We start from the raw sequence: 24,737 nt of genomic DNA, 5'->3' as shown, positions 1-24,737 counted from the left end.
TTCTTTCACCACACCCTTCTGTCATGCCATTTCTGCTTTGCAGCTAGCTGATCATAGACTGAACCCTCTGAAACCATGGTCTAAATAATCCTTTCCTTCTTTGATTTGTGGGTATAAGGTACTTTGTTCAAGTGATGGCAAGATGACTAACATAGGTGGCATGCTCTTTGTTCAATTATTTAATCATTGTATGCGTTTGTGTCCCTTAGTATATCCTAGGCTCTTGAAGACAAGGACAATGCAATACTAATTACTGCAATATCCTGAAGAAGTATTCTGGGGGCATTTACTATTTATCAGGTGCTGTGTTAATTCCTCCACATGTACGACCTCATTCATTTCTTAAAACTATCCAAGGAGGCAGGTAATACTTTCAGTTTTATGGATAAAATAAATGAAATTTAGAAAGGTTAAATAACTTGACAAAATCATTCAGTTATCAAGAGGCAGAATCAGAATTGGAATCTAGGGCCCTATTTTCAAAGTTCATTGTCTCAATTCCTAAACTTTATTGCTTCTCCTCCTACTTATTATTCTCTAGTAATTAGCATATTGCATTGTGTATATTGTGTGCTTAATATTTATTGAACCAAAGTCATTAATACAGTATGTACCTATTGGTCTCCTAGTATGTTCATACTAAGTGTTGAATTAGCTAACTACCTAACTACAAGAGGTTTTTTTTGGTACCAAGAATCAAACTCAGGGCCTCATGCTTGCCAGGCAGGCACTGTGCCACTGAGCTACATCGCTGGCTCCTAAGCTACATCTCCAACTCCAGAAAAGCCTTTTAAAATTTTAACATAGAACTATTAGTACCGAACTTACACCCCTTATCTAATATGCTGGTACAAGAAAGTAAGCAAGCCTATTCTAAGAGAATTTGATAAATCTGTAGAGAAATAAAAAAATATTCATTGCAATTTTGCTCCAGCACTTTGAAATTACCATACTAATTGTGAATTTCTCTATTAAATATTTTCTCATTGTTTTTAAAATAAGCTAATTTCCATTGTACCATCATTTGTACTCTTCAAGACACAGATATAGTTTTGAATTATTCAAAGGGAATAATAGCGATGATATTCATCCGAGAATGCTGTCAACAAACATATCCTATTTTTACACTAGATGGCTATAAGGATGGAATATTTTCAGGATCTTCAATATGACTTTGTGACAAATGATCCTTTATTATCCTATTTAATTAGAGATGAATTGGATAATTTTTCTATTTCTGTTTAAATTTTTTAATAAGAGAAGAAATTTCATGAGTGATTTTTTGGGCTTTGTTGAATTACTTGGAAATGTTGTTCTAAAGGAAGTAGAAGCTAAAACTATGTGGTAATCTTTTTATTTTCTCAAAAAATATACAAATTAGAGAGGACCCTTAGCTTTGCAAGGCAAATTCTAGTGATTCTTCTGAGAGAGGAATCCCAGTGGGTACTTTTAAAATGCAGAGAGAAGAGATAGAGAGCAGCTGGTTCTGTGATTAGGGCAAAAGGTTGACACCATGAAGAGTGGCAGGAGCCTCTGTGATAAGGTGAAGACCAGGAAAACTTCCTTGTGGATAATGTTTGAGCTCAGACTTGAAGGATGAGAATGAGTTCAGTGTGCAAAGGGCTAGGGAAATGTCTTCTAGGAAGAAAGAGCAGGCAACAAAAGGGCTTGAAAGAAGGACAGATTGGCATGCAAGAGGCTGATGTGAGCCATGTCAGTTCATAGTGTAATCGTGGAGACAGAGGCAGAAGAAAGACCAAAAAGACCACATTATGAAAGAAGTTCACACTTTTTCTAAATGCACTGGGGAGCCACTGGGAAGTCATTTAAGAATGGGAACTAAGAAGGTGATTGACTGAATGTGCATTTTTTTTTGCTTGATGAGAATTTTAAAATAATTATTTTGCTATATGTAAATGCAGAGTTAGAAAGGGCCAAGGAAGAAGAGGGCAAGCTGGTCAGCTCTACTACTACTGTTGTAGTAGTTCAGGTGGCAGAGGTGTATTTGGAATTAAGACCCATAGGAAATGCCAGTGGATTGAGTATTTATGTCTTGAGAACATGAATGGATAGTAGGACCTATAACTGAGACGGAGAAGACTAGAAGAGAGGCAGGAATAAGGAAAAAAGGTCCATAGCTCCGTTGTGAACATACTAAGTTTGAGACACTTTTCAGATATGTTTGAGAATCTGGGGATTTATGTGGTTTGGGAGTTATATTCAAGACAGATGATGTAGAATATGTATTCTCAGTATCTGTCAGGTTACCCACCAGCGGGCTAGGTTAAAATGGAAACTCTTTGCATGTGTTTGAAGTTTAGATACCCAATTAATAGTGTTGTTTCCTTGAGGTAGAAGTCTATGGAATTTGTAGATTTGTAGTGTTGGAAAAAAGTGTGAGCCCAATTTAAACTTCGTGATGGTTAACTGACTAATTGTCAATTTGAGTGGGAAATGCCCAGCTGAGTTGAGTCAGCATGGTTCTGGGTGTGGAAGAGGCTTGTGGGAGTGGTATAAAAGGAGAATGAAAGGGAAGAATTTCAAATTGATCCTCCTCAGACCAGGCTCATTGTGGCTACTTTTCTTCAAAAGAGTTTCGGTGGTTTTAAAGGAGCTTTGGCTGCTTTCTTTCTTTGGGGGTGCTTCAGTCCTCATGTTCATCTTGGACATTGTCTCCTGGCCTCTGATTCAGATCCCTCAGCTTTCTGGCTCAGACATTTCAGCCTTTTGCCACGAATACTTCAGCTTCCAGCCCTGGCACTCTTCTACACCTGACTCTAGTAAGCACTGACTAATAAAGACTTGTATTTTTAAGACTTTTGAAAGTTGATGAGTGCAGAGCCTGAAAGAAGGAAGTGTGGGGAGCTGCTCAAATTGCTTCAAAGCTCAAGGGTGTCTAAGGACACCTGAGGATGTGACCCCACTGTTTAGCTCAGATGCACAGTGGAATACAGCTATGTAATAATGACTTAGTACAGGTTAAATACACATGCACTGTAAGAATATAAATATGACACAACAACCTGTATAAGAATTAGACAATAAAGATGAAGGTGGCTCTTGCTCTTGTGTTCTGCTTCACTCCATGCTGCCTGCTACTGTCACTGATGTCTTGCACAATGCTCTTTAACCTGGGGACCTCACCTGCAAAAATCTTCCTTGGGTCCCCCAAGCAGGCTGACAGAAAAACAAAACAAAACAAAACACAAAAAACAGATCAAAGATTGAAAAAGATGTTGTAAGCTTGGGTAAATTTTATGTTTTATTTTATTTTGTTTTTTGTCTTATTGAGACAGGGTGTCACTATGCATTTCAGGCTGGCTTTGAGCTCACTTTGTAGCCCAGGCTGGTCTCGAATTTGCAACGATTCTTCTGTCTCAGCCTCCCAAGAGCTGGGATTACAGGTGTGATCCACCACACCCAGCTAAGGGTGATTTTTATTGTATCTTAAAGTTTTTTTAAAGAGTACCACTTATATTAATTTCTTCATCTCCTTTCTACCTATCTTATTTGTTTTGGTCCTACCTCAAGACCATTGCTGAAGGAAGCAGCATGAGCTAGCACTGCCGATTCTGCCAAGTAAAACTGGAATGCTTTTGCATGTGTGTTTATGATATCAAAATATACAATGTCATATGAATTATATTCTTCATGTTTTATTTTTGCAAGAAGTAATTTTTGTAGTGCTGAAGATGCTCATGCAAAGCAGGTAAGTGCTATACCACTGAGTTATACCTCTTGCCTAAGAAAGAAATTTGAATCTTCACTTTATCAATATGCTCAAGGAATGTGATGTGTTTACTTAAGTATTCACATTAATTGGAAGTTACATACTTTTCTTTTTTATTTCACTCAAGAAAATATAGATAAGTATTTCCCCTTACAACTGTGATAATAAAAGTAAGCTTTCATTGTGTCTTAAAAATGACATGTAAACTCTAATGTTCAAGTATATCTTTTCCTTGTTATTAAAATATGAGACCAAAGAACCAATAATTATATATTCATGTTAAAGAGCTTTCCTTTCCTTTTATTTCTATCTTATCAGTCCTAGGAGTTTCATGGATTAAAGAATTGTTTAATTGTTTGATTTTTAAACACCATCTGGTGGAATACAACAGACAGAGAAGTAAATTTGCTAAGAGATGATATTTTTCTTATTGAAAAATAAGAGGGGACCTATGGCAGGTGGCATGAAGAGGATTCTATTCCAAAATTTACTGTTCACAAAGCACCCAGGCCTTCTCTCCATTAGGAATAAGGTAATCATAGGCCACAGAATAGAAAACATAGAAGACCCAAGTAGAGTAGTTTCCACAGTACTGCACTGAATAGATGGCTGCTGACTTGAGCTGCTGAAGCAAAATTGACCCATTCAATTTTTACTGGAGTAGACTCTTATTTCATGAGAATCAATGAAGCACACTTCTCAGCTTATCTAGCTTTCATTCTATACCTGGGAGAAAGAGTCAGAGGTTAAAAGAAACGGTTCCACAAATTCACACAGAAGGTTCAAGTTCTACTTTAAAAATATCAGTTTCAATGTCTGTGTGTTTTTTTTTAAACAAAACCCTTGGGACTAAATGAAAATTTAAAGACTTTTACTTATTTTTCATTAAGCATTAATTTTACAATGCTTTATCAGGATGTACTTCCAAGAACTGCGGTGGGCTGAAGCAAACAATATTTTGTAGGATATCATAGAAATCATTCTAGATTGTTTTAGAAGACAAAGTAGCTCTTGAATATTTGTAGATGGAGGCAGGGTGGGGGAATCATGGGAGATAAGATAACGAAAGCTGGAATTCCAGAGGGGCTGCTTGAGTATTATCGATTTCAGATCAAGTACTTTCCTTGGTCAGTCCAATTCAACATTTAATAAGTTTTTTTAACCTGCCACCTTCATGGAAAAGTTACTTTCTTTTTACATGTATAATTCAAAAAGCTTTGATGTACTTATAGTTGTAATGCATCTGTTAGTTCTAAAAGCAGTCTTGTACTTTTAGCATATAATTATTAAAACACTTCTATAGCCACCAAGAGCCTGATTATGTTGAAAATGCGGGGTGGCATAAACCTAGGAAGTTATATTTCTGACCTTTATCTTGCCTCAGTAAAATGCATAGCATATTTCAAAATTTATGAAAATAGAATGGTGTATAAAATATTCAGTTATACTCACTTAAAACCTTTTCATTGATTATTTGTCAGGTGTAAGAAAAACTGCCCGGCACAATGGATGTGGGAGCAAAAGATGAGTGATAAATAGTCTCTTTCCTTACAAAGAGGTTGAGCTTCTCAATCCAGTCAAGTTCTGCAAACTGTCGTCTAGAGAACCTTCACCTTGGACCTGGCGGTTAATCTACTGACTGTTCTGAAACGTTTAGCGAAGAATGCCTAGCCAATTCTCTAATGGTGTGAGGTAGTAAAACCATATTTTATTGCCTATTTCCTGGCATGTTGCATGTGTCTAACAAATGTGTTGAATGAATACTGCAGAAATTAAGTGACTTTCAGTGGCTTCTAACTTGTCCTAGGTAGTTGTACATGATGGTAAAAATAGGCTTTCTTTTTTTTTTTTTTTTTTTTTTTTTTTGTCTTTTTCCTTTTTGTCGGTACCGGGGATCGAACTCATGACTGCCTGCTTGCAAGGCAGGTGCTTATGCCACTGAGCTAAACCCCCAGCCTCCTGAAAAATAGGCTTTCTATAGCCTCTTTAAATGGTAGAAAAATGTTTTCATTATTTTAGAATATATTTTTTACAGTGCTATGGTTTGAATGTATTCAAAATTCATGCATCAGAAACTGAATCCACAATGCAACAGTGCTGGGAGGTAGGGCCTCTGGAAGAAGTTTAGGTCATGGAAGCTCCATCCTCACAAATTAGTTAAGGTTTATTAAAAAGAAAAAAGGGTTCATGGGAGTGGGAGGTGCTCTAGAATTCTTCGCCTTCCGCCATGGGCAGACCCAGCAGTAAAGGTCTCAGCAGAGGCTATTGCTTTCATATTTGTCTTTCCGGCTCCAGAGCTGTACGGAAAATAACTGTTCTTCACAAATTATTCAGTCTCGGATATTCTGTTACAGAAGCACAGAACAGACAAAGACAGACTGCAATGCTTTTTCTGACACTACAGAGTTGTCATCCATATGATCCTGGTGCTCATCCCCTTAGAATCTTTCCAGGGGCCTGAAATATACAGAAAGATCTAGGTGATTCTGAAACAGCTGCCCATGGGTCCTGTTTTAAGAAACTGTTACTGAACACACATTGAGCTATAGAATTTTGTTGAAGTCTTTGCAAATAAAACTCTTGAAATTAAGAATACATATAATGGATTTGAGAATAATTTTGAAAATAAGATTTCAAAACTCGAGTCACATATGCAAAGTGGCTTGGGTCCTCAGGAGCTCTGATAAACAGAGCTACTACATTATCTCAGATGAGGCAAGGTAACCAATTAATAAAGGCTGGAATCAACATGCCAGGTGCAATCCTTATTTAGTAATCACTGAGTTAATCTATGATTTACAGTTGTTAGATCAATGAAGATAAAGAGCATCTTTAAATGTTTGGGCAAGTGTGTCTGAAAATAGGCTAAAACAGGAGCAGTATAATTAAATATACTTTTTGATTCAAGGAGGTTTTCCTTTGTATTAGGGATCAAACTCATCACCTCGCGTTTGCCAAGCAGGCGCTTATGCCACTGAGCTAAATCCCTGGCCCTCAAGGAGTTTTTCAACAGACAAATTTTACTGAATTGCTATAATCCTCATGGTCCTGAAAACATCAAGTTATTTCATGACTCAAAAGCAAACTTGAAGCTCCTCAACTTGTGACTATGTTGTATACCTGCATTTGTAAGTGCATGCTATTGATAGGGTTAACACTTGGTGAATAATAAATCTGTTAAATACTGGGAAAACCTCATCCACTGGTGATTTACATTTGTGCTTACTGAATTTTCTGCATTGATAGGAAGCTGTTTTATTTGACGCAGTGCATACACAGTGAGGGCAGCTGTTCAGCACACTCTGAAACAACAGGCAAGATTGGTGTGAAGAGTTACTCTTTGTTCTAGAATCTTCTAGATTAAAAAAAGCTTTTGGTTTGACTGTTTTACAGTGGTAGGAAATGAAATCAGTACTGTGAGACAAACTATGTAAGGGCAGAATCTAAGGCATTATTCAGGAACAGCTGTTTAAAAAAGAAGACAGTAGCAAGCTGAATCACACCTCCAGGAAGTTGAGAGGCAAAAGGTGGTGGGGTGATGCCTTTAATTTGCCTTAAATTCAGGATAGTATAGATGATTAATTATTTATAATGAATAAGGAAGATATTTGAGGAGAAATCAGATATTTCACACTTGGATGTTCACATTACATATAAGTCCTCTTATTTTGAGTGATCTGAGCAGACACACTGAAAAAAAAACCAATTAAAGTCAAGAATCATAAAACATACTATCATGGTCACAACATTCACTATCGATTTTCTGGAGGCAAAAGGCCTCTCTGTCAGTAGAGGAGTGACTGGAATTCTATGTGTTTTCCCTGGATGTTAGGGGTTGCATTATGGTGGGTGGTAAAGTGTCATTTTCTTGGTTTTTGCTAGCTTATTTGTTTTGCTCTGTTTTTCAAGCCTTAAAAATTAAATCTCAGAGTTGTAAAAACAAGGAGACTATTTATAGCCCACATTTTAAATTGACTGAAGAGGCCATGACTGGGGCCAGCCACCTGCTAGCAGGACTGAGAAAAAGGAAGAGCCAGACAGAACCAATTTTTATTCACTCCTCATCTGCCCCACTCCAAGCAAGTGGAAGCCTGGGAAGAGAGGGGTAAGCTTTTGCGAAAAAGTAGGTTCAAAACAAGAAACCATGTGGTTAGAATATGGCTTGTTTCTTCCAAAACACATGTTGAAATTTGCATACCACTGTGGCAGCATAGGAAAACAGAGCCTTGAAGAGGTGATTGGTTTTAAGAAGGCCCAATACTTTCCTTGTAGGAAGAGACTTATTCTTATGGGGAAGGATTATTATAAAGTGGGGCCACTTCTTGTGTTTTCTTTCTTCCACATGTGTTCTCTTGCCCTTCCACCTTTCTACCAAGTTATGATGCAGCATGAAGCTCTCATCAGATGCAGCCACCTAATCTTAGACTTGCAGTCTCTTGAACTATAGGCTGAATATATGCCTTTCTTTTAGAAAGTAGCCAGCCTTGGATATTTTGGAACAACAAAAATATAATGGTTGCCAAGAACTGGGATAACTGAAAATGTGGAAGTGGCTTTGGAACTGTGTGATGGGTAATATCTGGAACATCTTTGAAATGAATTCTAGAAAACTCCAGAATACCCTAAACAGAGCATTCTGGGTGATTTGGATGAAGATTCAGCAGACAAAAAAACTAGGCAAAGTCTAGAACCTCTTGGGCATTCCTTAAGTGGTCATCATCAGAACGTTAATGGAAATATGGACAATGGATTCTATGCAAATGAGTTATCAGCTGGAAAGGATCCATCTTATTGGAAACTGGAATAAAAGGCCATACTTACTACACAGTTTCAAGAAACTTGGCTTTATTGTGTCAATGCCCCAGGGATTTGTGGAAGACTGAACTTAAGAGTGATGAACTTGCAACTAGAAGAGCTAGTGGAAGAGATAACTAAGCAGCAAAGAACTTGAGAAGCCGCATGGCTACTTTTAACAGCTTACACTAAAATAAGATAGCAAAGGGATGACCTAAAGGCAGAATTTATAATTAACAAGGAAGCAGAGGATAAAAATTTGGAAAACTGCCGGCTTGGTGATGTAAAGAATGAAAATGTGTGCAAGAGTTCGGCCAAGCAACTGTTTGCTAAAGAGGCAAGCATGGATAGAAAGGATCCAGGTACCATTCATCAGGCCAATGGAAAAAAGGCCCTGAAGGGGATTTCTGCATCCATCTCTTATTTGCAGGTTTTAAGTGTTTACTTACACCTATAATTAAAAACAACCAAGGTGAGAAACACATCTTGCTGGATAGACAAAGAATGCTACTTTCCCCTCTCCTTATACCAAAGGAATAACTGGGGAGAAAGGCAGGGGAATAAGAGAATTACAAGAGAATAAGGCAGAGAGTTTTAAAATGAGTGAAAGAGTGACTGAGGCTCTAACAAGACCCCCTTAAAAATTGAAACGAAATGGTTCCAAGGAATAAAAATGATTATAAAGGTTTGCCATGAAAATAAAATTCCTGAAGGGGTTACTGGAGCACACCTGGTGGTAGTTATTACAAAATGAAAACTATTTCAAATTTATACTAAATGAGTTGAAATTTTCACTTAAAAACCATAGTTGAATAATCCATTTCCACAATGAATAGTCTGTAATTTCCACTCAGTATATGTGTGTGTGTGTGTGTGTGTGTGTGTGTGTGTGTGTGTGTGTGTTTCTTAAGTGGGAAGTTAGACTCCAGGGAAGCAATCTCAATAAAGTACTCTCTGAGATTGTTTTGCTCCACCCACTCCATCTTTTACTTCTTTTCTACCCATGTCTAATTCAGCAGCAATTTTAAGGCAATTTGCATTTATTGAGTCTTTCCAAGGGTATTCGAGTCTTCATAGCAACAATGTTCTTCTTTTTGCACTAACTCCATTAGTTTATATAATATTTAGGTAAATCAAAAAATAGAAAAGCAAGTAAAAATGGTATAAACATGTTTGGGAGCTAATGGGACTGACAACTGAGAGGTATACAACCTGGATGGGGCCCACCAAATTGAGGAAATTATCAGAGATGCCTCTTATCTTATTCCCCTCTAATGTCTGTCTTTCTGCTGACAGGACATACAGCTCATAGCTAATAGGCTGCTCATGTATGTTTGATGCCTGGGAGAGAAAACATTTTAAACCTCACTGGGTCATCTGTTGTTTCCTTGGGCGAATGTAAACGATTTTCTTTAAATCATTAAGGATCTGTGCAATCTCTGCCTGAGAAGAATGCTTACTTGATGTGAAATTACACATTACTAATGATCTTTAAGATAAAAATGAAAAAAAAATCTTGAATGCAAGCAGGAGGAAACAACACTATCCATCTTCAAGTAGCAGAAAAGAACATCAATCATCTCCAAAGATATTTAAATACCACCCACCTCTGCTTTTAACTGCATTTTTAATACATTTCAAGCCTCAATTTAATCAACTCTATGCGATAATATGTTAATGTCCTTTTTTTCCTGCATAGATTCTTCTAGTAAGGAAAGCTGATATTAAGGGACCACATTCACATGCACACCTATTATTCTTCTTAGTCCTTATCTAAGAATTTTCTCATTAAAACCATTGTCTTAATTTTATCTACAATAGCTGTTTATTGTCCCTAGGGATCTATTTTTATTCCAGGTTCCATTCTTCTGCACTAATACAGATCTAAACTCAGCCAGGTCAAAGGTTCCTCTGAAAGTACATTTTCCCTAAAAGCAAAGTATCTTCATATTACCAAAGGGTGGAAAATGTGAAAAACCTGCTCCTGGAGATACCGTCCTGGCATTTTCTAAGGCAGCAGGGCTATTACTTGTGGTTCTGTGTTTCAGACATCGGAATTTTCTTACTCTATTCTCATTGCGTGTGGCACCAGCTGCCAGTACTCACTAAGAATCCACTTCCTGTGGACATCGGGAACCAACTTATTGGCAGGGTGGGCTAATTTAGACCCACCAAGCACCAGACTCATGCCCTTGTCTTCTGCCTTTCTTCTCATAAAGCAAGGACTCTTTTCAAGTCTCTGCAGGAAGTCTCATTTCTCAGAAATCTTCAGTTCTTATTCATGATGTTCTCAAATACTTGAGAGTGTACACTTTTGAAATTCAAAAGCTGAGATGAAATTTGCAGAACTTTGAGTCTGTCCCATGCCACACATTCTTCTCTGAGAATGAACAGAGACCAACAACTACGAATGAAGGCAGAAAGGATAAATCAATGTCTCAATAAAACTGTCACCAAAACTCTCCCACATGTCTTATCTGCAAATTCAGCACAGTGATTCTGTTTCCTTCTCCTGTTTCTGGTCTTAGACCTGCCTGCAGTTTTGGTCCTGTAGTGGCAAGTGCTTTCATAGGTTAAGTTCTACCATTCCCTGCCCTAAACGAGGTGGTAGAATATTAATATAAATGTTGTCCAGGGATGATTTATCTGCCCCCAAAATTGCTTCTTGAAGTACCATTCAATTTTTCTTCAAGTTGTTTCTGTTTCGACAGTAGCACTTACTCAACCATGCAAACTCCAGGCTTTTCATTATGTATCTCATTTTACCCAATCGAACTTCTGATGCTGTCTCAATTGAAATCCTTATATCACCAATCTGCCTCAATCTTTGTGATAGGCAGCATAATGCTCCCCCATGTGTATATTCTTGATTTTCAGAAACTTAGAATGTAGTATGCTAGTGGAATTTAAATTCTCTTAAAGTAGAGAGATTGTCCAAGCTGGGCCATTGTAACCACAAGGGTCTTTAAAAATGTAAAGGGGAAGGTACAAAAGAGAGTGATGAGATGTGACCTTTTAAAATGGAACAAGGGACAATAAACCAAAGAATGTATTGCAGAAGGTAAAAAAACAAAACAAAACAAAACAAAAACAAAAAACACAAAGAAACAGCGTTTTCCCAAGTTTCCAGAAAGGGATACATCGTTGTTTTCATATTGGCTTCAGTCCACTGACAGCAATTTCAGACTTTTGACTTCTAGAATTGTTAAGATTATAAATTTGTGTTGTTTTTATTCACTAAGTGGGGATTTGTTATAGCAAAAATAGGAAACAAATAGAATATCCCTCATGGAATCCACACATCGTCTTCAAAGTTGTGGAAGTGAGAGTTTGGTTCCTGCCAGAGCTCTGACCCAAATATGGTTTTGTCAGGTACCTCCTTTCTGTCTTCTTGTGTAATGTATTCTCATACTCTGTACCCAATAGGATATCCCATGTCCTGGGTTCACTTTTGCTTTCCTGTTCCTTGTTCTCTACTAGAAACTTAGAGTAGCTGTAGATGTCCTATGCTTAAACTTCATTCCTAAAAACAATTCTGAGATGTCCGTTTGTTGCCTTGGCATTCAATGTAGCTGGCTTGCATCTACTTGATGTTGTGAATTGGTTGTGTGTTATCAGTCAGCTCAGTTCACAATCTTAACTATCCTTTTGGAATAAATTACTCAGCACTTTCCCAGAATCTTTTCTAATCCTATGAGTTGCTAATGTCTTCTTTTCATCAGGATAGCATGAGAAAAAAGGACATTGAAACCAGTTTTCCTTCTATGGGTATCTAAACTGCTCATCCAAGAATGACACTTTCATTTTGTTTAGTTTTTGCAAACAACCTTTTCTTTTATTACATTCTCCCTTAATTACATTTCTGTTATTAACTTTGCCCCAAGTAGATGTAACTATGTATTGACATTCATTTTCTGCACAACTTGGACAGAATCCTGGAGGTATTATTAATTTGTGCTTCCACATAGTTCTAGAGATTGTCATTTCTAATTTTATGTGATTTTCTTTTTTGCTGTGGAACTTTATGTTATCCAGATCTGTATGATATGTAGCAAATTTTATAAAGTTGATAATAAAAAAACAGTGCTCCCCATGCTCACCAATTTTTAATACTTTCCGCCTCTGGCTTTCTAAAAAAAATCTTACATTACTTCAAAGCTTTTGGAAAGATTTTTGTGGTCCCAATAATAAATACATGACATTTTAAGTGGCATTATTTTCATTATTTAATTCATATTTATTGTCATAAACAAGTAGATAAACAGTAGTTTTGATATTAAAGTCACCCAAAGATTCTATCATGAAATTGATGGCATTAGTTTAGTTGATTTAATGCACAGTGCGTGGCTTTCTTTTTTATCTGCATTTCTAACTCAGTAGTAATATTTGGAATGTGCTTCCCTGTTGGAAAATGACTGTCTTGGATTTTATTGAGTATAAGAGTCAAGAATTGTGAGGGTCTTTGATTTCTTTAAATTATGAGTTGAATCTATTTCCTTGATTTTATAGGACAGCTTTATCTTTGGTTATTTTCTGCATTTTAATGTTACTTTCTAGCTTTATATTGATAGATTTATAATTTTATATTCTTTGATTTACATAATAGCTTTTTGATATTTAGTAGGGTTGGTATTTTTGTTTTATTGCTTATCCATTATTGTACCTTTAAATAACATTTCTAAAGGTCTCTGCTACAGACTGAATATTTGTGCCCTCTGATATTCATGTCAGAATTTAACCGCATGGTAACAGTATAAAGAGGTGGGACTTTTAGTGGTCATTAGGCCAGGAGGAATGTACCTCATGGGCAGGACCAATGCCTTTATAAAAGGACAAGTTTGGCCCCTTTTTGGGTTTCTTACCCTTCCACCCCTTACAGTGAGGAAGATGCAGCTTGCAAAGTGCCATTTTGTAAGAGAATGTACTCATCACAGAACCTGCAGGCAGCTTGACCTCAGACTTCTCAGCTCCAGAGCCGTGAGGGAATACATTTTTGTTTATAAATTACTGAATCTGTGCTATTTTGTTTATAGCAGCACAAAATAGACTAAAAATGGTCTTTTTCTTTTTTTCCCTGTAGTATTAGGAATCAAAACCAGAACCTTGCACATGTGAGGCAAGTGTTCTTCTACTCAGCTATACCCCAAGCCTTTTTATATTTATATTTATGTTTTATTTTGAGATGGAGTCTTGTTAAGTTGCTCAGGCTGGCCTCAGACTTGAGGTCTTTCAGCCTCAGCTGCCTGAGTAGCTTGGATTACAAGTCGGTGTCAAGGCTCATGGTTGACAGTTTCTATTTTTAAAAAGTATATATTGTTATGGTTCCTCATAAAAGCAACAATAAAAATCTATGCTACATTTCTTTTCCTTCATATCCATATCAGTGCTAGTTTTTTTCATTCTTTCTGTGCCACTCTTTAAAATATGCTTCTGAGAAAGTATCTTGAGCAAAAGTGACAAAAACGTTATTATAAACCACTAAGTAATTAAAAGATTAAAATTTATGTCAAGCCTCTTTTATGTACTGGGTAAGTGATGAAGCTGATGATATGTATAAATACAACCAGGCCTTTGCCCTTAGGGAACATGCAAGGTGGATGACCAGGTGAATAATGGAGAATTGAGTGAAAATACCTCTTATTAATATTCCTCAGCAAGAGCTCCATATTTCTTACTGTTTCAGGGCCTTCACTTAGAGATTCCAAGACATTCTAAGAAAATAATCTAACTATTTAAGCATGTTACATAATGAACTCTATTAGGGCATCTTTATAACATGATACTATTGTAATAATTAACCAGTGAGTTGTTGCTGAAATATATCTCAGAGAAAAACACATCTAATTCATATTTTTTTCTTTAGTTCAATCAATTTTTTTGGATTTGGTTATGTCAAATATCTGGGAAAACAGACTAATATTAAAATAGCTTTGTGAAGTAACAGTTTGTTTTGTATAAAAGACAGTTTTGTTTTATATTCCTTTGTTATAATTTATATCACATGTAATGAACATTTAGTTTAGGGGAAGTCATGTAAGTACATGTTGATGTATTTTAGTATGTCGTGTGCATGAAATTGACTACAATGACAAGTGACCTAGATGGATGAGTTTGGAATGATGCTCTATAAAGGCGGATTTTATTGAGCATGTAGTAGAACTAATTAGGCCAAGTTGAGACTTCAAATGTCCTACATTTACCTCACTCTCACTCTAGAATTTACTCACTACATTATTGGTGATCACTCCTCTGCATCTGTAAAATGGGGAGAATACTCCAAGGAGCACTGTGGAGATTGAATGAGATAAATAGGTAGAAGTCTTTGTCATCTGAAAAGCCTTACACAGAAGGCAGAATGATGAGTGTATTAGTTAACTATTGATTTATTAGAGACTTATCTCCCTGAAATATAGCAGCTTCAAACAACAAAAATTTATCTTTCAGTTTTTGAGGGTCAGGAATTTGAGAGTGACTGGGTCGGGTGATGCTGGCAAGACTATAAACACGGTATCACTTGAAGATCTGGGCATCTTAAAGCCTATCTGTGGGAAAACTGATTCCAAACTCACAGGACTATTAAAGGATTCTGATTCTCACTGACTGTTAACCAGAGGCATTAATTCCTTGACATTGGGCCACTGGCTCCATCAGAGCAACTGAATGAGAGAGCAAGAGGAGGTATCTAGAATGGAGATCAGTCTCTTTCCATCTAAATTCACAAGTGACACCCATCATTTGTGCTACATTTTATTCATCAGAAGTAAGTTACTAGGTCCAGCCTGCACTGCATGGGGGAACTACTTGAGAGCATGGAGAGATTATTGGGAACCATTGTAAATGTTCCTTTCCATGAGGGAATTAAAAATGTGCTTCCACAGCCTAAATGTCCACCAATAGATGAATGAATAAAGAAAATGGGTCCAAGAGATGTGGGGGAGGGGCATGAAGGTGAGGGATAGGGGAAAATTAAGATGTATTATGTATACGCAAGTCCCAACTCCTTATGATGAATGCGATCCTTATGTACTACAAATGTACCAGTAAAAAAGAAGGTAAAAAATATGCTTCCACAAGTGATACATGACTTATAGAAAGACTCTTGTGCTTGAAGCAAATGGATCACTATACCTTTAGAAATAGTTAACATCCTGTAATCCCAACACTAGGAAGGCTGAGACAGGAGAATAATTTGCAAGCTTGTACTGCATGGCTAGGTCCTGTCTCAAAAAAAAAAAAAAAAAAAAAAAAAAAAAAAAAAAAAAAAAAAAAAAAGAAGAGAAAAGAAAGAGAAAAAATAGGCAACAGGTGTTGCTATTCGTCATTTATTGCACAGATATTTCTGAGGAACTTGCATATGCCTTCATATGCTATTTCTGAGGAACCTCCTGTTACAGGTTAAAAACTGGTGGTCAACATGACGCCAGCTGGATTTCATCAGGATGGTGCTGAGCACAGATGTTCCACCTGAGGAAAGTTGCTGGCATAAACAGAGAGGTGGAGATGTGAGTGGGGCATTGTGGGTTTCACTAAGGATTGCTGTTTGAGCTCTTGGTTCTCCTAGAGGAGCTCTGGTCCTTACATCGAGCATAGCTTCCTGGCTCTGGAGGGGAAGATGTGTGCCGTTTAATCTCCAGGACAAACTCATCATACTAGCTTCCTGGCATGTACTCGACTGTGCTTATCATTGGAGGAGCTTGAGATCTCCATATCACTGAGGATGGCTGTGGTGCTTTTCAGGACAGTCCTGGTCTCTATTATAAGTGTGACTTCTTGGCTACAGTGTAGAACCCTTAACCTACCTTGCTTGCATAGACTTTCTAGCTTCTACCACTGACCTTTGGGCCTTCCCAGCATGGATCTGTAAAAAAGACTGGCATGAGTCCTTCTTGTGGGCTCTAGACCTCCAGTTGGACTCATGAGAGGCATTGTCATGGGCTCTAGGTTTTCACCTGGACTCATGCAAGACATTGCTGTGAGATACAGTCCCTTGGCTGAATATTCCAGGTCTTTAGTGTTGTGGATAGATTTCCTGCACTTTCTTGTGTTAACTCTGGGTGAGTATCATAAATAGTATTATAAATTCCATGTCCTGATTTTTTTTTTTTTTGGTGCCGGGGATCAAACTCCCGACCTTGCATTTGCCAGGCAGGTGCTTATATCCCCAGCCCATCCATGTTCTGATTCTAATTGTTCTCTGCATAACCCCTGGCTACAACACCTCCAAATGTTGAGGGACTTTAGGAAAGAAAGACATGAGACACTAAAAGAACCTAAAGTCTACTTGGTTGCTGGATGAGTAGAGTTAGACAAGCAAACAACTTGTTTTAGGAATTTGATGAGTGAGATTGCAGAATCATGAAGAGAATCACTTTTTTCCTACCACACCTACCTTATCTCCAGATGTACCTACCAGTTGCTTGCGTTATCTTCTTCCAATGAGGAATCCTCATTATTCCTAAGACCAAACCAACTTTATGCATTGAAATTGATGCCAAATGTTTTCTCTTATATCATTTATCCTCTTGCTGGCTTATTCCCATTAGCATACAAATATCTCTCCCATCTCTAAAACAAGAACCATTCCTGGGTCTCATGACACATGTTTATCTACCCATCTGGCTCTCTTACTGACAGGCAAACTCAGATGGCATGCTCTCCTCACCTCTTACATGTCCCTTCCTCCTCCACCTCCACTGAACCAGTTCTCGGGTCATGAGTGTTGCTCCTCCAGAATCCTTCCACTTTGACAATGCTATCACGTTAGAGCCTCACAATTCTTGGCTGCGGGGACCTGTCCCGTGCATTGTAAGGTGTTTATCAACATCCCTGATCTTTCACTGAGTGGCAGTAGCACCCTCCCAGCTATAACAGCCAGAAATGTCTTCAGGCATTGCTGAATGTCTCCAGGGATCAAAATCACTCACAATTGAGAGCCACTGCTGTCCAGTCAGGTCCAAGCGATCATTTCACTCTTCTCACTGTGTTCAACACAGTTGATCATTCACTCTCCCTTTTCTTATTGTGGTAAAATATACAAAACATACAAAATATGCATCACTTTGATTATTTGTATGTGTATAAGTCAGTGCCTTTAAGAACATTCGATTGAAAGAGTAAATAAGATCCAAAAGTTACAATAGATAAAGAGGGAAAGAAACTGCTCAAAGGGAAATTTTATTGATCATTCTTGCATGCCTGTATCTGGTAGCCTGAGCAATTACTTTGAGGATAAGATACAAAATATAACAACCAATGTTAAATTTCTATCATCTCGTTTTGAAATCCTAAATTGCTATTTTTGTTGTTGCTATTGTTGCTGTCATTTTGCTTTCGTTCTTATTTTTTAATTGATTGCTTCTTGATTTTCTTGGTTTTCCCTCTTTAAAAAATAAATTTTAAAAAGTGCATTTGCTATTCATTCCTTATTAAAATGCCTTCTTCACATAACTTCTGGGACAAAGCATTGGCCTAATTTTCATCCTGCCTCACCAGATGTCCCTTCTCAGTGACTCTGCTTGCTCTGCCTCAGTTTCCAAACAGTGACCATTGAGCATTCCTGACTCAGTGCTCAGGATTCATTTTTTGCATATTCTTACTCCTGTGTTGGTTCCATGATCTAAATGCCATTTAGACTGGTGACTCCTAGATTTATGTGTCCAACTCTGCAAGTGTCCTCTGAGCTTCACAGTGCTATTTCGTACATACAGTCTATTCAACACCTCCACTTGTACTTCAATAGGTATGATACCCACCATGTGCAAATACTTGACAATCCTGCCTTCTGCCAAATTTGTTCCACTCCTGGTGTTCTGCATTGTAGTTAAAGCCACTACCACTCAATTACTAGGATAAAAATCTAGATGTGATCTTTAATCCTCCTATCTCTATACCCATATCCAAATACAACCTGAGTCTGACCATTTCTGTTCCCCTTTCTTGCTGTGAGTCTCATCTGAATTATCATCTTTAGACTAAGCTGTTGAAACAACCTCTGAAAAGTCACTCTCTATCCATGCTGCTTCAGCTCCAGATTCTTCGAATAGGGCCAAAGGTGTCATATGCACACACACACATTCATGCACATACACCACCACCACTGCCACCACCACCGGTCAATTCCCTTCTGACTTGGCATAGAATTCAAACTTCTTCCTCTGTACCAAAGGCCTTATGTTAATTGATCTCTGTCAGCATCCCTGATATCATTTCTTCCCAGTTTCCATCTCACTCAAACTATCCCAGCCTCACCAGACTTACTATCATGCCCCATGGTTTACTGATTCCTGTAAGTTCTTTTCTGCCTCAGAACCATTGCACTAGGTAAGATGGCTTTCCCTAAGTTGTTTCATGACTAATTTCCTCCCTTCATTCAGATTTGTGCTTCAATATCTATTGGCTTTTCCTGGCCATGCTATAGGATTGCTTTCCCCTCTCATATTTTACCTGGTTAAGTTTCTATCTACTCTTTTAAAAAATCTTAATGTATTTGATATTTTAATGCATATTTGTTTCTTGTCTGACTTCTCTAGGAGTAATGTAAGCTCCATGGATGAAAATACTGTGTCTTCACTGTGATATCCAAAACTTCTCAAGAGTAGCTGCTCAATAAATATATCATTAGTGAATGTTGAATGAAGTAGATGTATTTTCTTCCTATAGAGGGAAAAAGATGCAAACAAAAACAAAGTCAGTCTTAGGACTGAAAACCACTGTTCTAAGTAATGATAGATAGATCACAAATATTTGTAATTCTAATTTCCATTACACAAAAGTTTGGTCTTTATTGTTTGCACAAGAAGTTTGCCTCATCTAATGGAATAAATATTGCATTTTAGACTAGCTCAATTTTTATAAAAAGACAAAATTACTTAGCTCTTCAATGGAGCAAGTAATTACCATGGGGAGAAACAAGGAATACAATTAAATAATTTCTTTTCATTGAAGTTGGTGGGAGAGATGAGATGCATGAACTATACTTGAACGTATTATAACTAATTCACTTTTCAAAAATTATTTTTCCCAGTATGAAAGTAATTCATACCTATCATAAAACATTTAGAAAACACTAACTCAGTAATTAAGAAAGATTTACTACATTTTAATTAATATTTCAATGTATTTCATGCCATTTTTAACTAAGAATATATTTGTTTTAGTTTATAAGAGTTCTGCGGGGGACAAAAGATTAGGGTTTCTCACAGATTGTAAGCTCTCTGTCCTAAGTACTGTATTGCACTATTGCCTCTTACAGATGTCAGAGTTGAACCCCTAGTAGGACAGCATATCCTCCATATACTGTGGCACCAATCAGTCATGATGTTGATTAACTCACACTTCTTCCATCATGGAGCATAGTGGTTTGCTCTTCTTGGAATAAATATACATTGAGTTTAGTTTGATAATCCTGCCTGCAATGCTTTTGCCAGCTCAACACTTAGTGGATCTAGGAATACCTTATTCACCATGAAGTTATTCAATGTCTAAGTAACTCATTTCACAGTAAAGGAAAAAAAGAAGCACAGCAAGGTGTTTATAGAATACAGTACTAAGGGATCTCACTCAGAAGCTGCAGCCTGTAGAAAAATGGAATCCCACACTGAACTCTAAATTATGGCACTCATTAACAGGTAGAATCTTGAAATATTGGGATGATATCTTAATGATATGTATTTGAAATAACAATGATTCTTTATCTCACAAACTGAACATGTGCTTCCAAGTGCAAGAATCAAGGAACAGAAGCAGAGATGTCACCTTTTTTTTCTACGACAAACATTACACAGCTGGACATTTTGGTTTCTGATCCCACATTTTGCAGGATATCGTGGCTCCCAAATAAGGATGTCTCAAACAGAGAACATAGCAATGATTCCACTTAAATGAAAGCTGAATCTACAACTTGGATACTTTGGACTTTTACCAATGAGTCTTTGGGCAAAGAAGAGGGTTTCTCTACTGACTAGGCAATTCTTCCTGATTACCAAGAGGACATTATGTTTTGTTAAACAACAGAGTAAAGAACACCATTTTGAAACTTAGAAACTCAATAGGGCATAGGTTAATTCTCTGAGGTCCAGAAGTGAGTGTTAATTAGAAATACATGAGATACAACAGGACAATGGGCAAACACTTGGACAGAAAAATGAACTTTTGAATCATCTCACCAACTAAAGAAGCTCCATTAGCTTAAGTGCTAGGAAACATGAAATAGATGTCAAAAGAAGGAAATTATAAAAATCTGTTGTAAACTTGTAACCAACTCCAGAAACAGGAATTTAGAAGTCTAGGATATTCTTTCTTGCTTACTGAGCACATCTATTTTGTAACATTTTTAAATATCAGTATATTTATAACACCTCCAAGTTATTTAATTAAACACTAACCTAAATATTGTTGTGATGAGATTTTTTAAGGATTTAATCAAGGTCCCAAATCAGTTGATAAGAAAACTAGGCCTTAGTTAATCCCATGAGCTCTTTAATTTTTATTGTTTATTTATTTTTTATTTTAAAGAGGATAAAACCAACAAAAATAAAACAGAATAAAACCAATAAAAATAAACCAGTATAAGTGACACAAGACTTCAAAATGTTACAAAATCAACAATGGTTAAAATAATCCCTTTGGGGGGCTGGGATTTAGCTCAGCAGCATAAGCGCCTGCCTTGCAAGCAGGCAGTCATGAGTTCGATCCCCGGTACTGATAAAAAGGAAAAAGACAAAAAAATCCCTTTTGTTGTCTTCAAAATAGCTGCAGATACTTTCAGACATAATGAAAATTGAGCAGAACAGAATAGAATAGAAACAATAAAAACAAAAACAAGGAATGCAATAAAGGACTTCAAAATAAGCCAATAGTTGGCTGCCATAATATGTCTTGCTAACTTTTAAATAGCTGCTCATGCCATCAGATTTAACACGATCAAACAAAAGAGAATAAAACCTAAACCAAGAAAGCAATGAACATGACATGGTTTCCAGGTGAGAATTGTTTCCTTGTAAGGCCTGGTTCTGTCCCTCCGCAGCCCACAAATGGTGCTGACTCACAGAGCGGCTTGGGTCTGGCTGTCCCTACTCTGGGAGTGACCCATGCACAGTGCTGTTTCTATGTGGGGATCATCTCCTTGTGAGGCCTAGTTCTTTTCCGTCACAGTCCATGAATGGCTCCATGAGCTCTTTAAAAGCCAAGATATATCTCCAGCTGGTCACATAAAGGAAGTCAAAGATTCAAAGTCTGACAAGTATTCAACATACCCTTCATGTCTGGAAGATGGAGAGCATCATCTGGCAAGTACTTCAGGTAGCCCCTGAGAACTGAGAGCAGCCTCAACTGACATCCAGCAAAGAACATCAAACCTCAGTCAGTCCCATAACTGAATTCTGTTCACAAAATAAGATTGGATACCTATTTTGCCTCAGAGCCTTCAGGTACAAACTCATTTAACCTGGAATCTTGACTTCAGCCTCACGCTATCTTAAGGAGAGAGGATTCAGCCATCCTGTGCTGGACATTAATCTACAAAACTGTGAGCTACAGAGTGGACAGCGACTAAGTTCATGCTAATTTGCTGTGAAATAATGGTTAACTACTTCAAGTGTTCACTTAATCTTTTTTTTTTCTTCTTTTCTCTCATTCATTTATGTAAGGGCGGTTCTTGATAGTTAACTTTATTGTTTAAGCTTTAGGTGTGCTTGGGACTGAAAATGAGGCATAATTAACATCTCAGAGAGACAAAATGATGACAATTATCAGAGATGGATATAGTGACTGCCAAGATATCTTTGTTTTGGGCGGAGAGGACAGGAGTATAAGGGTATCCTCAGCGTTGTATGGAAGCTGAACTATGAAAAGAAGAGTCTGTGAATGCTGAGGACCGCTAAGGGTGGAGTGGACTAACTTTGAAGCTACTGTCTCCAAGGTCCAAGCTTCTACTTTTTTTTTTTTTTTTTTTTTTGTCTTTTTCCTTTTTATCGGTACCGGGGATCGAACTCATGACTGCCTACTTGTAAGGCAGGTGCTTATGCCGCTGAGCTAAATCCCCAGCCCCCCAAGCTTCTACTTCTATACTCTTCTGATCACTGAAAAATACATTATTCTGTTGTTTTCTGACTCTTTGTTAGGATCTGCTTATAGTTTGCACCAGAGGAACATTGGATGGTAGAAAAAGAAGAGAGTGGGGTTCTGTTCTTTTTGTTTTGCTTATGTTCCTGTCAGCACTATCCAGCAAAGACTCGCCTATCCCTCAGACATATAAGGACCAGTCAGCTTGAGTTTGCACCTCAGAGGCTTAAGCCCTTGCTTAAACCCTCAGCAGCCCCTTCTGAGCTTTAAATTACAGCAACCAAAGACCTTTCTTTCCTTCCCCTATTATAGTAAACAGTACTTTGGTTCACTAATGTTTCACAAAAGTGTTTCACAAAATTTTGCTTCTGTTCATGAATTCCTCAGTGGTTGACAAACAAGACTGTGGCTATCTTCACTAGAATCATGGGACAAATTAAATTTGTAAACAGAGGCACCACGGTATTTCCATGTCATTTCAGTCTGCCGTTTTTGCTTTTCAGCACTCTGTTACCTTTAATTTATGCCCTCAGTTATATAATTACTGTTGAAACTCGTGTGGTTTCTGTTTCTCTAACATGACTCTAAATGCTGTAGCCTTGTATAATTTCATCACAAATAGCTGAGCTCAGAGACGAATGGAGGTCCTCATACATGGTATATGTTTTACAAGTACGATAGAATCAAATAATTAATTACTGGATTATGAAACCGTATTGTGTTGGGAATAATCATGGTATACAAGATCACAGTGACTCATTATTACAGGAAATAAGTAATGTCCAAAACAGATAAAACATAAGATTGTACACATATTATTTAGCCAGGTAAAATTCTATGTAAGTGCTGGAAGAAACAGCTAAAAGACTAAAGTGGTTGCCCCTGGGGAAGTGAACAAAGGAGAACGGGCAGGACGGGATCACTCTTTTACTGCCATAAGCCTGGCAGTAGTGCTATGCCACTTTTCAAAGCCTATGTGATTCTATTACACTGATAAAAATTAATTATAAGTGAAAACACCTGAAAGTGTACTTCAGTGATTAACAGTAGGTATCTAGGAGAACTGGGTTCAACAGAAGAGCCCTTGTCTTTCTCATTTTAATTCTCTGTGCTATTTGCATTTTTCACAGTAGATATGTATTACTTTCATAAATATGGTAACAGTAGTAATAATAAGAAGGAAAATATTATTATTAATTGACTTTGAAAATAGGCATTCAGTGAAAGCGAGTAATAACTTCTTCAGCATCAAGGTAAATTTGGGGAAAAAGTACTTGAAGTTCATGATTAGTACACTGTTATGCTAGAATTGCCACTGTGCACTTTCTTCAGTCCTTTTGACACAGTCACACCATGTCACAGCTGAAATTTCTTCTTACTTTAAGGTTGCAATTCATTTTGGGAAGCATTTCTCAACAATGAAATAGATATCTGCTAGAAGAAGGGACAAAAGAACTCAAATCTAGGTAATTCATAATGCAGGCAGGTGGTGGGATATTTACCACTCTCATTTTTTATTGTCATTGTTACCTAGTTTTTTCGGTCCCCAGTGCATTGGTTGATGCTCGATATCAAATTCAGTGATTCGAATACATTTTTAAAATGTCATTAGCATATCAACCCCATTTACTCAGCAGACATAGAATATGAAGACCTTTCTGAGTACTATAAATAGATGCTCAGGAGATTTATCAGCTATGGAGGAAGAAGAGAGCAAATACAATCTCTCTTGTTTCTCTCTCTCTCTCTCTCTCTCTCTCTCTCTCTCTCCCCTTGCCCCTCTCTCCCACAAAACAGGAGCTTTGCTGTTTAGCTTTCCATGAAATGGCTTATACCTTGCAGCACTAAACTTACAAGAAAATGGTAAGCAATGTTATTTGAGGTGATCTGGAAAAGACCTTTCTCCTACTCAAAAACAATGCCTTCCTAGGACACAGAATTGCCATAAACTACTTAGGCATAAACACTGCAATTTCCAAGAAATATCTTTAAAATGAAAATTAAACACCTCGTAAGTAGCAGGCTATTATGTGTTAATCATGCTGTTTTCCCTAAGTGCCTGATACATTACACTATTGTAAGTCACCCATGCTTTAAGCTTGCTTCTAGGTTTTCTTTTCTTCTCTATCTACACTATCACCTTAAGAAGGAA

General features: G+C 37.3%; 1 long non-coding RNA gene across 1 annotated transcript; it reads left to right on the top strand.

Annotated features, from left to right (window-relative positions):
* Nucleotides 1–2,559: 2,559 nt before the first annotated feature.
* LOC134474564 (uncharacterized) lies at nucleotides 2,560–6,913 on the top strand. The gene is made up of 3 exons (XR_010045407.1): nucleotides 2,560–2,780; nucleotides 3,532–3,709; nucleotides 5,212–6,913. It is a non-coding gene; the product is annotated as an uncharacterized LOC134474564 (long non-coding RNA).
* The last annotated feature ends 17,824 nt before the right edge of the window (nucleotides 6,914–24,737 follow it).

Source organism: Cavia porcellus, unplaced genomic scaffold (genome assembly GCF_034190915.1).
Source record: "Cavia porcellus strain 051 isolate PalLab524CR breed Dunkin Hartley unplaced genomic scaffold, mCavPor4.1 scaffold_33, whole genome shotgun sequence".
NCBI lineage: Eukaryota > Metazoa > Chordata > Mammalia > Rodentia > Caviidae > Cavia > Cavia porcellus.
This window is presented reverse-complemented; position numbering and strand designations above follow the sequence as displayed.